Genomic DNA, 18730 nt, shown 5'->3' on the forward strand with positions numbered 1-18730 from the left:
ATTTGATCTTGGGATGTTTAAGCCACACTGAGTAATGGTGGGCCTTGAATTGAATGCGTTTGACAGTGTAGAATGGCAATGTAGCTGTAAAGATTGTTCACAGATTTCTTGTATGTAAAAGTGGTTTAGGAAAATACTGAAAAATGAAACCCTAAGTCTTCCATAAAGTCACTGAGAAACAGCATCATGAATGAATCGTTCAGAACTGGAGTATCTTGGCCAAACTGTCTTTGGGCAAACAAACTGATGTTTTGAAACAAAGAAAATACAGTTGTATGCATGGAAACCTTTCTCGTATTAATTCGTTTAAGCTCCCTAACCACCTGACCATGAGTTCCTCCAGCAGAGAATCCTTTCATAAGCGGCACCAGCTGAAATTTTTAGGCAGTTCTGGGTAGGGAGGATTTGTTTTGCTGGAGGATGCCAGAGAATGAGCAGCAAGCAGGAAGCAAGCATAGCTTTGTTTTCTTAAAGGAGGTCTCCACTGGCTGTTCTCCTCCTTCTTGGGCCACTGTGTGCTCAATTCTTAGGTGCATTTCCCCATTCACATAATAGACTGGCAGGCAAATGAATTTTAACAGGTCCCTCATTCAGCCACGATGAAGCTTCCAGCAATCTGTCAGCACAGGGGAGGCAAACAGGACATTTTGCAAACACTACTGTTTTTCTAAAAAATATGCAAGGTCACATTCTGGAAAAGAGCAAAAAACATTGAGAGTAACTCTGTTCGAGGCAGTTCTAGCTGCTGCTCTGTGCCCTGCTGGGCTGCTGAAGGAGGCAACCAATAAGATGGCATGAGGCAACATGGCCACAGCAGTAGTTGCATAATGTATCACAAATGTAGACCCTTAGCAGTTGTTCCAAAGTTCAGCTGGAATTCAGAAAATCAGGCATATCCCTCTCAGTAGAGTATTCTGTAGCTGCAGGAGTTATAATTAGAATGGTGCAGACTTGGTCCTAAATTGCAGGATTTTTAATCACTTTGAACATAACTGCTCAGATGGCAATTTTTATGTGAAAAATTTTAGGGCCTGCCTGCATATATCACAGAATGATGTATTGGCATGGCTGGGTGGGGGCCTTAAAGATAATCTAGTTCCATCACTCTGCTGGTGACAGGTTTGCCATCCACTAGATCAAGCGGCCCAGGGCCCCATCCAGCCTGGCCTTGAATGCCTTCAAGGATGGGGCATCTACATCTTCTTTGCACAACCTATTCCTGTTCCTGACCAAAAGGAGGTACAAATGCAAGAGAACCCCCTGGTCAGGACCAGCTTGTCCCCATAGCTCCAGCCTGAATATTAAAGCTGAGTGGGATGAGACATCCCGATATTATATTCTGATAAAGACAAGGAAGGTCAGTGGATCAAGCTCATGGATCAACTGTGCTGATTTTAGCAAGGGGGCTAAATTTAGTCTGCTTGATCTTCTCTCTGGGAGGATCATCTTCCATCCTCGAGGATTTCTACTATCTTTAACAGCAATAACTAATTTCCAGCACTTACTAATTAACTTCATGATTAATATTTATTTTACTCATTCCATATTTCTTCATGAGGTAGGTGTCGTTCAGCTCCTCCTTAGATCCTACACTGATTATAAATGTGGGCTGTAAGGACAATCTAAGAACTGGCTGAAATGCTTTGCAGCTGGAAATGTGAGTGCACATTCATAAACTGCTGCCATGGTATTGCCATCAGATAACACTGACTGGAACACCACATATTCACAACTTCAGCTGAACCTGATCACTCTTCGGATTAATTTTCTCCCCAAGCTTTGAGGTCCCCCAAAAGGACTTGAACTTGGTTCTACCAGCCTAAGCTTGCTAACTGGATATTTAAGGTTTATAATTTCTCCGCCTGTCACATTCACTTTGTGTCAAATTGGAGCAAACTTGTATGCAATTTGCTAATTAGATGGTTTTTGCCTCTAGGGAAAAGTCATAAAAATGATGGAAATCATCTTGGTTTCCTGGAAGAAGGTTGAATGGAATAAAGGTTTTGTTTACTTCTCAGTTCTGTTCTCCATTGTTGTGGGAAAGATTCAGCTTTCTGTTGCCTATCAGGATACAACATATGCACAGTCAAGAAAAAACTCACACAAATTAAACACTTGCTGATTAGGAAGCAATTAGAAGCTCCAAATTCTGCACAAGTTAGACCGGGCTTGCAATACTTCCCTTCCTTTCCCATCCCTTCCTTTCCCTTGTTTTCATGGACCGCAGGAGCCCTAACTGATCTCTGCCATGAGGGCAAGAATAGTGCAAGAGATTTTGAGAGCTTCAGCCCTCCTTTAGAGAAACAACCAGTGGTCCTTGTTTTTAAGGCTCTGGAAGTGTCAGCATTGGGTTTTCTTATGTATGTTGTTTACATAGTCATAACAGTGTTGTCCTGTGCAGAGCTCAGTATCTTTTTAGTCCTTATCCCTTTATAATGTCTTTGGGAATGTGATCATCTCTCTTTTCTTCCTTTTCTCTCTCTCTCTGTTCTTTTTGTTTGTTTGTTTGTTTTTCTAAAACCCAGGAATTTGGTGTGATTAGATTTTGGAGCTTTTTTTGCTGTTATTGCCCTAACCAGGGCATACCTTAGATGATTTTCTTTACCAGATCTTAACAGGTTCCTTTTTAATCCAACCATTCTCCCTTCCTACTTCACTACTGACCCAATCCCTTCTCCATTGCCCCTAGGGCAAGTGATCCATATGTGCCTCTTTCCTGATGAACTCCTACAGCAGAGCTAAGTATTTTGTAGCCTATGGCCAATGTACTCCCAGGTTCTCCATGTCAGAGACTCAACATAGAATCATAGAATAGAATCACAGAATTGATCAGGTTGGAAAAGACCTTAGAGATCATCAAGTTCAACTGTAACCTGACCATACTACCCTAAGTTTAACAACCCTCCACTAAACCATGTTCCTGAGCACCACATCCAAACAGTTCTTAAACACATCCAGGGATGGTGACTCAACCACCTCCATGGGGAACCTATTCCAGTGCTTAACAAACCTTTCTGTAAAGACGTTTTTCCTGATATCCAGCAGAAACCTCCTGGTGCAACTTGAGGCCATTTCCCCTCATCCTGTCACCTGTCACCAGTGAGAAGAGACCAACTCCCCTCTCACTGCAATTACCTTTCAGGTATTTGAAGAGGGCAATAAGGTCTCCCCTCAGCCTCCTCTCCTGCTGACTAAACACCCAGTTCCTTTAGTCATTCTTCATAGGCCATATTCTCCAAGCCCTTCACAAGCCTTGTTGCTCTTCTTTGGACCTGCTCCAGCACCTCCATGTCCTTTCTATATTGAGATGCCCAAAACTGAACACAGTACTTGAGATAGGGCCTCATCAGTGCCAAGTACAGGAGCAGGATGACTTCCCTAATCCTGTTCACCACACCACTCCTGATACAAGCCAGGATGCCATTGGCCTTCTTGGCCACCTTTGCACACTTCTGGCTCACATTCAGCCTACTGTCATGAGGGCATGTGGGGCAATGCAGCAGCTCTGCACTGAGCAGTGTGTCACCACTGTGCTTGTAGGAGCTCCAGGTGTTCAGGTGATTCTCTTACAGGCCACCTCCATTGCATCAGCCTTTCAAATGCCCGTAAAATCATATATATACTTATATATATGTATATGTATGTATATATATGTGTGTGTGTGTGTGTGTGTGTATATACACACATTACTACTAAGTACTGCCAAAGGATACAGGTGGTTGTTTAACTAACCTGGCAGCTCTGCAGAGAACTTCTCTAGTGTGCACCCAATTTCACTTATTTTGAGAGAACATCATTGGATTCAAAACAGCACAGTAGGCAGCAGGATATGGCCTTCTTTAAAGCACAGACACCATATGAATTTAATAAGAAGAGTGTGTTAAACTGTCAGGTTGCCAGCATGCTGTGCAAGGAAGGAGCACTAGGAGCAGAAGATCTAATGGCTAGGAAAGGCCTTGTTGTCACTCACTGCTGAACAATGTCTTAATCTTGTAATTTAGCTTCCAAAATTTGTAAAGAAAATGTGGGTGATTCACATCAAAACGTTTTCCTAGGCCTTCGTGTTTACCATCAAACACAAAGGATTTCCTTCTTCATTAAAGAAGAGCGCAATCTGGGAGGCAACCTCTCTGTTTTCAAGTGTGAAGGAATTATTTAGCAAATATTTGTGAAATGAAGAGGAAAAACCTACAGTGGCTTGTGGTAATTGGTACAAACCAGGATTAAAATTTGACTTAGATCATAAATAACAACGATTCCAAGCTTTTGGAATCTGCAGTAATAGAAACCGTTCCATAGTGTAAGAAAATAACAATGTGACCTTTCATTCAGTGCTCGCTATAAAAATAGTATTTGGATGAGAGCTTTTCTTGATAGCTCCATTTTGGTTGCATTCCTTCATGCAAGGGCTTCTAAATTAAATATTCTGAATAAAAACTTGAGTATGTCCTAATAACTACCGTAGATTGTGTGGTCGTAACTCTTTTATGAACATAAAAACAGAGAGAAAATGTCAAAGGTTTCTTATTGTCATTAGTGGGCAGTTGTCATCTTGGTGGTGCCTTCTATCATTCATATTCTGATTATTAAATGAAATACATAGACAATCCTAACATAGATGTTCAGTCCCTGAGGACATTATAATTCGAAGGCTCAAGGACACTGCCAGCTTCATAAGCTTTCTTGAATTCTTTTCTAAAAGTGTTTATACTACTAAAATAGTGCAACATTAGGCTCTTCAATGCTTCTGGGGTTGGAGATTTGGGATACCTGGAGCCCTGGAGGGCAGGAGCACCTCTTTCATGAAGAAAGGTTGAGGGAGTTGGGATTGTTTAGCTTGGAGAAGGCCCCAGGGAGACCCCATTGCAGCCTTCCACTATTTGAAATGGGCTTATAAAGAACTGGAGGACTGACTTTTTACATGATCTGATAGAGATAGGACAAGGGGGGATGGCTTTAAACTGAAAAAGGGGAAATTTTAGTTAGATGTTAGGAAGAAATTCTTTACTCTGAGGGCAGTGAGGCCCTGGCACTGCTATGCAGAGAGCTGTGATGCCCCATCCCTAGAGATGCTCAAGGCATGGTTGGATGAGCTCTGGGCAGCCTGAGCTGGTGGGGAGCAACCAGCCCATGGCAGGGGGTTGGAGCAGAATGGGTTTAAAGTCCCCTCCAACCCAAACCATTCTATGATTCTGTGATTCATTCTATGATTCTGAGGCATTGCTGAAATAATCTTTGCGGTCTCATTTGGGCTGCTTTTTGAAGGTGCACCCATGAGAGCAGCAATACAAAATATCATTGTACTTTCCTGGATGCATCCTGCACTAACGACAACATGCTTGAACTCTTACAATTTGTTACCACTGTGAAAGTGCCTTGAAGATACACTGACAGGGCGAAATGAAGAACTGTATGAACAGTTTTAAAATGGGATCTGTCTCAAAGGGACAACTTTGATGCTTATGTGATTAACTGGAAAGGAGGGGTTGTGGGACAAGGTTGTGATAAGGAGCTTTGAGGGTGCAGTGCTGACTGGGAGGCAAGGAAACAAAAGGTTTTTCAGGTCTGGCCTTCTGCTACTTGACCTGTGATCACAATGGTGAAGCTGGGATATCTTTGCTTCTTACCTGCTTGAAGATTTCTGCTATTTCTGTGTGCATCTGAGGACAGAGTCAAGCCCTGAGTCAACTTCCTGCAGGGATTCTGGAAAAGCAGCCTGGAAAAACAATATAATTCTGCAGCCATTTGGAGTTGGCATGGTGAAAACCCCTTTCCTGTAAGTTTTTGCTTGTTTGTAGGCAATTTATGAGTACCTCAAGAAGTTTAAGAATGAAAAAAACAAATGAATAAATAACAAGGCCTAGCTCTCATTTTTCTCCCTATCCTTATATTTCTTTTATTTTAATTCCCCGAAGTCTCAGAAGCAAGTCTCAGTAATTTACCTCTCTAGGGGTTCAAAATGAAGGAATATTTTATTGGCAAATATTTGTTCCTTCATTAAGTCACTTTTACTGCTGGTGTTTTTATGGTTTTTATCTGCCCCAGGCCACAGATGACTGTCATTAAGGTAGCAACCAACATAGTAATGTTCCTTTAATATGAGTTTTCACGGGTGAATTTACCATTTCTATGTGATGCTGATCCAGAAAATCAGCCAGATGCTCCAACAGAACTAGTCCAGAACCATCTGCCTGCTTCATTTCTGCATGCCTGCATCTGATAATGTACATATACAGTGTGAGAGACAGCTTTTGCCCTGAAGAATTTCTAATCTAAATAAGCAGACCGGTCAAAACTTGAGAGGAAGGAAATATTACTGTTTATTCTGTATATTATATATTTTGGAAAAGAGAAGGAAGATCTTGTCCAAAGCCATTACAGTCAATCCACTAGCTGTTGGATAGGAACCTAAGTAACACATTTACCTCTCACCGAAGTCACTGATTCTGGAGTAGAACGAGACCAAATATCTATCTATCTATCTATCTATCTATCTATCTATCTATCTATCTATCTATCTATCTATCTATCTATCTATCTATCTCAGAAATGCTATTCTTGCACTCTAGGATAGTGCCTGAACCTATCACCCCCCACTGCTCCTCTTGACCTGCCTGCCCTCTGCCCTTTTTCCTCTTAGCCTGAGAGTCTTCCCTGCTGACCCAGTGTTCACAGCTCTTAGCCTTCACAGCTATCACAGTCCCCCAGAATAGACCTCTGGTGCTCCAAGAATCATATTTGATGCCTCTTCTCCTTGTACCTGTAAATTGCTGGCAAACAGTCCATCAAGGTGAACCCAGCAGCTTAGTCGTTCTTCAGAAAGCCTATGGGTAGACATGCTCTGGCCATTCCTGATGTAAGTGCTTACACACATGTAAACAAGAAAGGAGAAGGGTCGATGGGCATGGGGTGGCATGGAATACATGGCGCAGCAGGTTCCTGATACTCTTGCATGAGGCTTTATAGGATGCTGGAGATGGTCTTTGGGCTAGCTGCTTCAGAAAGGGGCAAAGGAGGCCTCCACACTGCAGCCTCATTTCCATTCTTTCCTCTAGTGCCAGCTCACATATTTGTGTGAGCTTTCACAGGACTTCTATCTTTTTCTTTGTGCTGTTTTATTTTGCTTTTTTATTGACTTTCTCCAACTTGTGTGGTCAAACAGAGCCAACACTTGGTACAAGGGAATCATAGAACCACAGAATCATTAAGGTCAGAAAAAACAATAAGATCATCACATCTAACCATCAGTCCATCCGCACCATGACCACTAACCATGTCCCTCAGTGCTACATCTCTACATTTCTTGTACACATCCAGGGACAAGGAAGGCAGCAGGAGCCACTGGTGCTGAGATGGGGGCACTCTTTTCAGCATAACAGGTTATTAGAATCAACTCAGACAGCTGGGACTGGGGAACCTCAGCTACAAGTGGATGAAGGAGAAGGTGGACAACTGTCTGCAAGAGAAAATCTGGGTGTGGAAAAGCAGGAACTGAGGGCAGGAGAGACTCACAGAGCAGGACTAGTGAGGGAGAAGGATTGGGAGTGCCGGAGGAGAAAGCCAAGAGTGAGTCTGGTGTAGATGTGGGCAGAGGAATCAAGTAAAGGGGCATCATGAGCTTGCTGTCCAGTAGTTTGCAAAGTGTCTGGAGGAAGTCTTCAACACAGGGTAGGAAATGCAGCTTTACAAACATCCCTCACTCAGAGCCATTCACATTGTCAGCTGAAAGGTTACAGTGCATATTTCAGACCATGCTATTCATTTTGCTAGCCCCCAAAAACTGGAGAGACAGAAGAACCAGAGTGTTTGTCCTTCTAGAAAAAAATAACTGTCCGCTGTTTTTTTTCCTTTAGGGGACCGTAGAGCTCTTGTATCACTCCCAGCTGAAAGGGTAGCCATTGAATAACCAACGTGTTGCTTTCTTTCTCTCTCGCAAAAGACATGAAGGAAAAAAAAGATGCAGATTGAATAGTACTATTGGGACTTCTTAAGAAGCTGGACAGTCCCCTCGGATGAAAAATTCCTGTGATTAACTAATACCAAATTAATTGCAGTGACCAAAGAGCGAAAAGGATGGTATTTCTGTGAATAAGCCAGTTTGTTCTTCAGCATGTAAGAGGAAGAGAGATGCTGAAGGCTTCCTGTTATTCAGTGAAGATGAGTTAGATGCACTTTCACAGTCTTGCATTTTTCCAGATCTGTCCATAATTTGCAGCGGTTGCAAGCAGGGCCACAGCTTGGCTCCAAGCTAATGATGAATGACTAAAGGATTTCGTGCTTTGGTTCTGGTTAGAACATCCAGCTTTATCCATTGCAGAACTACATTTCTTCAAATTACTGTAAGCTGTGAGCCCAGCTAAAGCAGGCTTTGCTGGGGTGACTCCAGACTGTTCTGGTTTCAGCTAGAATGGGGAAAAAAAAAAAGAATGGCTTCTTTGCTTACTAGAACTGGTAAAAGACATGGGAAGCCATAGGGATAAGCAGAAATATTGAGAACTTCACAGCATAGGTGCAAAACAGTGTGGGAAGAGGGAGAGTACAAGTGAATTCTGGCTATCCATCCTTAATCCAAAGCTGTCCATTCCTTCCCAGGCTATACTTCACTGTCATACACTTGCAAATTTGCTCCAGGAATGAAAACAGACTAACTTTAAGCTTGTTCCCAAAGCTGCAAATTTGTCCCTGCTGGGTGTTAATTTAACTGCTTCCAGGGCACCAGGATGTCTACTAGGGTTCGCTTTTCTTTCTTTCTTCTTTTTTTTTCCCACACATCTGGTGTTGTGAAAACTTCCGAGGCACCATGCAGAAGAGTGATGAACTGACCACTTTTAACCCTTTGTATAGCGTATCAACCGAATTGTGCATGAGGCTGCCTCTGTCTCTCTCTCTCCAGTTTTTTCTCCCCCTTGCAGAATCTTTGGGCATTGTTTCGTATGAGATCCACAAGCTGAAAAACAATCTTAAGAGCATTTCATAGACTGGAAATTCAGTCTTTCTTCAACTCCATTGTCTTCTGTTTTTCCTGTGAGCAAACCTGAACTAAGCATTAATAGTTGGACTTCAGAAAGTTCCAACAGGAAGACACAGGGAGGATTTTTGCAAAATATTTCTTTTTCCCCTTGCTCTTATCTGATGTTACCACTTTCCAGCAGGGTGGAGGTTCATTGCAGTAGTTTTGCTTGCATGATGACAAGTGATGGCTTTTTCTTGGCTTTTGATTATTTGTTCCTTAATGGTTGCAGGAACTGTTTATCTGCTACTTGGATTGAACCACAACTCAGACCAAGCAAATCTGAAACAATCTGGATGTCTCATTTTCAGTCATAGCTGTTGTAGTTCCTTCACTTTCTTTGCTTTCTGTTGAATGCACTGTTTGTATGACTAGCTCATTCATTTCACTGACATATCCCTACCAATATCACACATAATGACTTTTTTTTTCTCTTGGGTTTTCCATAAAAAGCCCAAGTGCTTGAAATCCAGATCCTCTTCGGTTTTATGCAGTGCCAGCCTTATGGCACAAGGAGCGTTCAAAGTCCTCCCCTCATCTTTGTCACTACTTCTAATCCCACAGCCTTCCTTTTGTACTTCCATCCCAATGACATCCCAGTCTCTTCTCAGCCCTAGTTCATCTTCAGCACCCAACTCAGGGAGTTAAACACCACAAATAAATACCTCACAGCTACACCAGCTGCTAAACACAGCAAGAAAACAGCAGTATCTGTCACATTCAGATGCAAGAAACTCAAACATATCGGTTTTTGACTTTGGCATCTTCTTTTCTTTGTGTAGGGTTTTTACTGCTGAGTTTTATTTTTAAAATAAGAAAATAACTTTTGATCCACAAATTACAGGCCTTTTTGGTAAACATGAAATCTACTTCACGGGCTGAGTACAGCTGTGTTACCAAAATCTTGTTTCATATTCAAAGTACTATCAAGGGCAGCCTTTCTCAGAAGTAGCACTTCTCTCTGGGTCCAAGCCAGGCAGCACTGGGGCCCCAGGAAGCATTGAAGCGGTTCTTCAGAAGGGTTTTCCATAGCCATATATATGCTGCTTTAAGAAAAGAAAAAGCCTCTTCAGATTCTTTATCCAGCTCGAAATGCTTTCTGGAGCATCGAGTTCGCCACCTGAAAATACTAATGAAATTTGTTCTGCGGTTTGTGGAGATACAATCATTCATCTCCCTATTAAGCCTGAGGTTTTTTTAAAGCTGCAGAGTAGGACTTATGTGTCCTTAGCCAAATTATTTATGCAGATTGAGAGAACATCAGTCCAAAAAACATACAGCTTTAACATTTCTACCCCTGTTTTTCTTCTGACAAGTTTTCCAACCAGTGTACCTAGTAACCACCTTTGAAACTAGCCATAAGTAAATTTAGGCTGGAAATCAGAAGTGCAGTCCCAGCAGTGGGAGAAATCGTTTGTCTTTTCCTGGAGAGCGCTGGTGGCCAAAAGAAAACAAAACCACAACGTAGTAGCAAGGCACTCTGCTTAAATACTGGATTCCTTTCTATTGTGCTCTTATAGCCAAAATGGCCAGTGGTATCCTGATGTGCATTAAAAAGAGCATGGCCAGCCAGTCAAGGGAGGTGATCCTCCCTCTCTACTCTGCCCTGGTGAGGCCACATCTGAAATAATGTGTCCAGTTCTGGGCAGAGATCTCCTAGGAGAAGTCCAGCGGAGGGCTGCAGTGATGATATAGGGCCTCTGGCATATCCCGTGTGAGGAAAGGCTGAGTAACCTGGGTCTGTTCAGCCTGGGGAAAAAAAGACTGAGAGGGGATCTAATAAATGTTTATAAATATCTGAAGGGATGTGGGAGGCAATTCTCAGGCTCCTCTCAGTGGTGTGTAATCATAGGACAAGCGGTAATGGCCTAAAACTTGAACATAGGAATTTCCACACAAACATGTGGAAGAACTTCTTTACTGTAACGGTGACAGACCACTGCAACAGGCTGCCCAGAGAGGCTGTGGAGTCTTCTTCTATGGAGATATTCGAGACTCACCTGGACACCTACCTGTGCTATGTATTATAGAGTACTTGCTTCAGCAAGGAGGTTAGACACAATGATCTCTTGAGATCCCTTCCAACCCAAGCAATTCTGTAATTCTGTAACCTTCTATCTGTGGTGACCGGTGGGCTTTCCTTTGAAAGAATAAAGCGGAGTTCTGTGTAGGCATCTAGTGAACAAAGTTGAGTAGATGGCGTGGCTATGGACGCCAGATAGTCTCACAGACATTTAATTGTAACATTCATTTAAATATATAATTTACTTCTATGAACTCTGAGCATATTTTTACTCTTTTCCTTCCAAAGAGTCCAAAGCAAATCAAGAGCCAGTCATCTGGTACACTAATTGTGCATGAATTTGCACATGAATCATTAATTAAAGTCAAGCTGTGGAAAAAAAATTAGGAGTCTTAAAGACCTTTGGACATTTTTGTGTGAAGATCACTGTGCCTAATACCAGGGAATATAGAAATATCTGGACTGTTTGCTCAGGGGGGTATAATGTTAATGAATCATTTTAATCATCTTCATTACAGTCTTTCAAACAGAGGAGACCACGGTGCAAAACCAAGCCTAGCGAAAACAACGTACAAAACCAAGAGGCAATTGTCAGGCTACTAATTAGATAACTTTGTCTTGGTAATCACATTTGAGCCTATGGATGTGAACAACAGAGCAGTATGTTACTTTCAGGGCAAGAAATAAGCAAATGGGTGCTGCTCTGCTTCCTTTTGAACAATGCTTTTGAGGTGTTTCTTACATTCTGCTTGGGAATGGGGATTCTGCACGAACACCTGGGATGAGGAATCCCCAGGGATAGTCTCTGTTCTGTCTCTCACCAATTTTTCTTTCACCTGTGGTCTTCTTGCAGCAACAAAACAGTGCAGGAACTGCAATTATTCTATAAGCAGTAGTGAATAAAAATGATGTAGAATGCCCAGATTTTGTTCTATTTTAGCTGCACAGATTCCACAAGAAAACCAAGCCAAATTAAATTCACACACAAATATCAGCAGGAATGCTGAAACAGTAGTGATAGCAGAAGTAATGAAATTATGTAATATATGCAAATTGTTTTCTACATAGTAATTCATCCATAAGGCCTCTGTGAAGCAACTCTTAACTGCTCTGCAAAGGTTAAAAATTGGAGACATTGAGATGAATGTTTTTTCCTAACACGACGGGTGAAGTTGAAGCACTAGAATAACATGTGGTGCATCTGGGTGACCTGGTGCAAAGTCAAGGAGAGATGCAGTAGCTACACACTCCTGAAAGCAGGCGATCTATTTAGACATGTAAGTATGGCTTTAATTCTAGTTTCTAAAATGAGGTTGCATTCAAAATTATCATAAGCTTTGTAGTTTTTATAAACTTTTCAAATTAATTTCTTGGCCAAGCACTCCTGATCAAATATTCAGATAGGCAAAGTTTGCTACAAATGTCAGCGAGTATTTTCAGGTAAATTCTTTTTAAAGATCTAGAGGTTTCGGCAACCAAAGCCATTGGAATTTCACTTTGTGTGGCTTGAACCAGTTTGGAAATGGAGAGGTTCACACTTGGTGCTGAGTGAGGCTGTGGGTTGATATTTGTTTGCAATCAAAATGGTCTCACGTCTGCTGGAGTAGCTTCACAAAATAGCAAATAGATGTAAAGGTAGGAGCTAGACTTCCAAGTTTAGGAAACAAAATTAATTGATTTCACACCAGGACTTCAGAATTTGAATCTCAGTTGTTTCATATATGTTTATTTACACAGAAAGCAAATACATTTTCATGCAGAAGGAAACCTTATCCTTACTGAATTGGTAATCAAAATATTGTTCACAGTTGCTATGTTACAAAAACAACAGTAAATAAAGGCACCTTTAAAGAATATCTTTTAAAGTAATACTCTCAAAGGTTAGGAAGATTGACTTTTTTGTTCCCTATTCAGACTTAAATGTCCCTCTTTGGCCATCAGTTCAATGTTACTGAGGTTCCATGAGAAACACAGAGTGAGTCCTTTAGTGAACGATAGGAAGCCTGAGTTCAGCTCATGTGAGGTTCCCTCAAAAACCCTTCCTGAGGTTGCTCAAGAAGGCAAACTGGCTGGTAGGAATCACTGTGGTGGAAATTGAGAGCATATGCATACATACAAATGTAGACAAAAACAGTTCTAGTGTCCCACTAGCATGTTTGCATTCCAGATCCTACCTGCAGTCTGTGCCCCCATCTCAGACTATGTATGGAAATGAAGAACCAGCTTCTTCCTTATTAATCTGAGATTTTTCAGATAATGAAGAGATATTGGAGAAGAGAAATACAGAGAGATCATGGATGGCGTAGGGAAGGTGAATAAGGAAGAATTAATCCATTTCTCCAAGCAGGAAAGTTGTAGGCATAATGTAATGTAAGGGAACACTTACTGCTATAGTCTTTGCTGCACAACATTTTGAACACCAGAAGTAGGTAAAAAAATAGGGATTAGGGAAAATTAAGGGGAAATATTTGCCAAGGCCAGTCAAACACTATTATGCAGATGAAAAACCTCACTCAGAAAATCACTTAAGGGTGGAAGCTGGAAAATTATGGGGTCAATCGCAGTATGCAATGACTAGAACATAGTCCATGTCTGAATGCCTCCTCTTAGTCACTCAGAAGGTGAGCACTGTAAGACACAGTCTGTTTTATAGCCGCAGAAATAGCTCTGCTTGATCATAGCAGAAAAGGTTACAAATGCAGAAAAGGCCAGATGGTGCGTGGTTTGGAAGGAGTTCAGCTTAGCTATGTCTTCCCACTCAAGTTTAGGACCACTTCATCTACCTGCCCTGCACTGCGGAGGTATTTTTGCCAGCTGACTGGTCTTTGGTTGACCTGGCATGTTTCAGGCCTGTGGAAGTAGATCTGCCATCAGCTTTTCAGCTGTGAGAGCAGGGATGGCGATGTGGTGGTGAGCCATGCCTTCTCCAAAGGGTCTCTTCAAAGCTGGCAGCTCCACAAGAGACAGCTCAGCACCCCCAGTGGTTTCTACCAGCATACGTGCTCTGCAGCTGCCAGATTTAATGACTGCTTTCACAGGGTGGCAGAAATATCCTGAGGAGCACAGGCAATGGAAGGGAAATGGTGATTTTCAGCCGTCTATAACGGATCCAAACTGGAATGGCATTTCAGAGGGAAGCCAAAAGCAATAGTGTCAAGGTACTAGTCTTGTTCACTTCCAAAGGTTTCTTGCAAAAAGATGGAGGAAATTAGATTTCTAAACTAATTACTGCAGGATCCCTTTCAAGTCAAGTATGTAAAGTCCCCATAATATTAATGCCTGCTTTTCACATTACGTTCAAAAGACTTCTGATTACTAGGATGATCTGTGGAAACAGTGACAGCGATCCTCGTTTACTCCTCCCTGCTTTCACAAGTTCCTAAGCAAAGATTTGAGGTTTGATTCTCATTCAAGCTGAGATCGCCTTTATATCATTACGACCTTAGAAAGGAGCCTGTAATAGAAGAAAAATTTAATTACATATTCAGGCCTCTTCAGTGTAACAGGGAGTTAGTGTTAATAAGAGTCAGGTTTTAGGTGTTCCAAATGTTCTTTTCTTTAAGAAAAAAAGAGAGAGAAAACAATGTGCAATGTAAACTCCGAGTTATTAATTCAAGAGCGGAGTGAGCAGCAGCAGCGGTAAAGAAACCCGATCTATCCATCAATCAGCGCCGTGGAACCCTGTTTGTTTGCACTAGTTAGAGAGTGATGAATAGGTCCACTGTGTAAAACATTCAGCTACAGTGTGAGAGGGTCATAAATTATGTTTGTTAATTTTATATACCATACGTATAAAAATCACTAAAAATGGTTAATAGTTTGTAATGGTGACAGAGAGCTCTGGTGCTGCAGGAGCCTTAGCATGGTGCTTTTTCATCTCCACAAGTGAAGGTCTCTTCTGGTATTTCCTGCATTTCAGGCAATATGATATACAAGGCCTGCAGGAAGAATTTTGCCTGCTAATCACTCAGGTTCACAGCTGTCCCACCAGACTGATTTACCAAAATTGTTGCTTCTTGCCTACACTAATCATACAGTCATAGAACGACTTAGGTTGGAAGACACCTTAATTCTCACCCAGTTCCAACCCCTCACCATGCCTATTGGACCCCACCAGCTCAGGTTGCCCAGGACCCCACTCCATCTGGCCTTGAGCACCTCCAGGGATGGGCACCTCAGCTTCCTGGGCAATAACACGTGTTACCGCAGCAGTCAATCAGGAGAGGCCAGGGGCTGCAAGACAGACATCCCCATTTCCCATGTGGGGACAGGAGAGGTGATGGGTCTTATGCTGGGTACCCTGAGGTGGTACTGTTCATAGGGCTCCAGAGCTGTGGGTGAGGGGGGGGTGGGGGGGTGGGAATGGAACTGTAGAATCATAGTACATCCCAAGTTGGCAGGGACACACAAAAAGTTGTTTACAATAGGGGTAGTGAGGCAATGGCACAGGTTGTCCAGAGAGGTGGTGGATGCCCCAACCCTGGAGACACTCAAGGTCAGGCTGGATGGGCTCTGAGCACTTGATCAAGTCACAGGTGTCCCTGTTCATTGCAGGAGAGTTGGACTAGATGACCTTTAAGGGTCCCTTCCAACTCAAACGATACTATAATTCTTTGAGTGCGAATGCAGCTTTGGCCATGCTCATCCAAACTGAATTTGCTTTCCAGAGATCCTTCTTCTCTAGATAAACTGGCTGCTGATGTCTTGCATGGACTGCTGCAGCAGGGTTCAGAGCTTGCACTAACGCTGAACAGTGCAGACAGAAGTATGCTTGAGTATTTTTTAAAGCATTGTCTCAGAGGAGAAGGCAGCTTGAGAAACTGCTTCACTTTCTGTAAGCTTGCTTTACGGCAGTATTTATTTCTCAAGTCAGGGCAGCAAGGAAATGAGCCTAATGCATGAGAATGTTGCCATGTTATTAAATGGTAGTGTAAAAGCCATGCTGATTTTCATGGGAATGAAGTCCTTTGCCAAAAATGAGATGTCTAAGCTCCCCTCTGGGACTGCATCCTGCTTCAGTGGGAACAGAGGAAGCCGCTACGAGCACTCAGGGCAGGCAGTGGGAAGGGTCCTGCCTTCATGGCAGGGCGCTGGGAAGGATGGAGGAGCAGTTGGTGCTCTGCACCAGCACCCCAGTGAATGCACTGCAAATTGCTGCTCCTTGATTCCAGAGCTGGGGTTTTACTCTTGCTTGTGGATGCTAATCCAGAGCAATTGCACTGTCGTTCACATATGTATTGCAGGGTGCTGGAATAGAGAGTGACCTGCACACATAGGACAGCACAAAGTGGCAAACTGGGGAACACTGGGAAGGCTTTGCTGATGGCAACAGATGAGGGCACTGGGCTCTGTACCCCACTCTGTACCTTCAGAATGAATGTAAAAATAAGACTAGCTTTGTTTGACGTGCTAAATACAAATCATTTCAAACTCCCCTGTCAGCAAAAAGTAATTTTTCCTAGCTATTTATATTTTATCGGAAAAGGGGAGAACTCATTACCACTGGTGTTTTGAACTGCAGTTTAATAGAACACAGACTAATGCAGTTCATTAAAATATGCATGTTTGATGTTTGAGGTAATGTTTGCACAAATCCTCAGGGAGAGGATACTGTAGAGCTAAGATGTTGTTTTTCACAGCCAAATGGCATAATCTCATTACCAAAGTTTTGTGATCAAGATGAAAGGTACAGTTAGTAATTGCGAGGGATAAACATTTTTTTTTCTCTTTATCTGCCCTTATTACTCATGGATAACCGATCCAGTGCAGACTGTTACGCTTTCTTTATTATCCTTCTTTCTTTTAACCTCCCACTTTGTGATTCACAAGCAGTGTCTGTGGAAGTAAGGGATGGGGGACACTTATATCTGCCTATTTCTTGGTAGAATAACATCATGAAAAGGCGTGTTTGCCAAAATGTAGCCTGGTGATGCAGATATAGTTCACAGAGAAGACAACATCTTCAAGTCTGCATTTCCTTCCCCTGTCTTTCCTCCAGTTTCTTGCTTTCCAACAGGCTGCTAAGCATGCTGTTCTTCAGCTTTTTCCAGTTGGTGAACCCACATTATTTCATAGCAATATGCAGACAGGTAGTGCAAATGCAAACCTTGCTTTTCGTAGTTGCTTTTTAACCCTCAAAAGTAATCTGTGTAGTACTTATCAAGAATCATAGAATCATAGAACGGTTTGGGTTGGAAGGAACCTTTCAGATCATGTAGTTCCAACTGCCCTGCTATAGGCAGGGACACCTCCCTCTAGACCAGGTTGCTCACGGCCCCATCCTGCCTGGCCTTGAGTGCTTGAGGCAGGGGACATCCACAACCTCCCAGTCTCTCAACCACCCTCACAGTAAATATTTTCTTCCTTCTAAACATTCCTCTGACCGCATTGCTTTGGAAATGGGGGGAAAAAATGGATTGGGAAAAAATGGAATGGTGTAAAGGACCAGTGACAACTGGGAAAAAACAATCCTTACCTTACTTATAGAGTATGGGAAAAATCCTTTCCTTGCTTTTAGTTCAGTGCTTCTGCAACAGTAATTGGAGTGGCCTTTGGTCTGCATTTGTTATGAGGAACTTTGAAATGAAACCACAATAGAGTCAGAGCATTGGATTTTGATGTGATCAGATGAAAAAACATTTTATGTGTTCCAGTGGATGTTTTATTGTTTACCTACTGACAGTTCTGGTTCAGAATGCAGGATGAATTGCACTGCTTTTGGTGGCTGGTTTTTTTCCTTCTGCTGCTTTATGGTTAGCATGTCATATCTGTAAATGAGGCATTTAAGTCAGGTGCTGACACTGCTTCCTCGTCTTAAATGATTATGTGACCCTCTAGGACTGAGTGATCTGTTAATCTTTTCTAATTAGACTATTTCTATTGAATTCAAACATAATCACAAACAGGGCCATTCCTGCTCCCTTAGAAGATGCAGGTGGCATTTGGCCAGCTGGAGCTGCACCAGGTCCCATTTGCAGCCCAGTGACCACATGTTTTAGGGAAAACTGAGGAATGTAAGCTCGTGGAAGACACAAGGAACAGAGAAGTTGATTATCTCAGGAGCAGGAGGATGAGATCTAAAGTGCTGTTTTAAAGTTTCTTCCTCTGTTGCAGTGTGATTCTTCATTCATCATGCAAATTTATAGTTTTCATGCAATTGAAAATAAAAATTCATTATGAAGGTGAGTTTGATTAGCTTTTACAGCTGACAGCTAGTAAAGCTTTGTGAAAAATTCACACACGCTAAAACTCTCCTCCTAGAGGGAAATTCTTCTTTTTACTGGAGAGAAGGCATATTTCCCTCATCATAAGCAGAGAAGGAGGATGAGATTTAGTTTTAGCTCATCTCAATGTTGGCTTGAACCCAAGAACTTTACATAAGTGATGGTATCATGATAAAAAGCCATGACTCAGGAATGTGCCCGGCTGGGTCGTCACTGCTATAGTGGCTGTGTACAAGGCAACTAAATTAGCTGTAGAAATCACAGTTACTCCTCATCTTGAAGTTCTTGATGCTCTCAGAGTGATATAAATGTGCTACAGAGTAAATAAATCCCAGTCCCATGGAATTCAGATACACAGAGGCTTGATGTATTGCCAGCATAGCAATGCCAGCTGTGGGAGTGAGCTTCTACCACCATTGCTTCTCCTTCCTGCTGTTCACAGCGCTGGCTGAAGCACTGGTGTGGATACATCTG

The 18730-nt window shown here is 42.3% G+C and overlaps 1 protein-coding gene across 1 annotated transcript in view; it reads left to right on the forward strand.

Annotated features, from left to right (window-relative positions):
* The window catches only part of MAML2 (mastermind like transcriptional coactivator 2), a 196311-nt gene that overhangs the window by 135749 nt on the left and 41832 nt on the right, over positions 1 to 18730 (forward strand). The gene's annotated exons all lie outside the window — the stretch shown is intronic.

The sequence above is a fragment of the Coturnix japonica genome, chromosome 1, assembly GCF_054131305.1.
Source record: "Coturnix japonica strain WE chromosome 1, WE-NBRP24, whole genome shotgun sequence".
NCBI classification, from domain to species: Eukaryota; Metazoa; Chordata; class Aves; order Galliformes; family Phasianidae; genus Coturnix; species Coturnix japonica.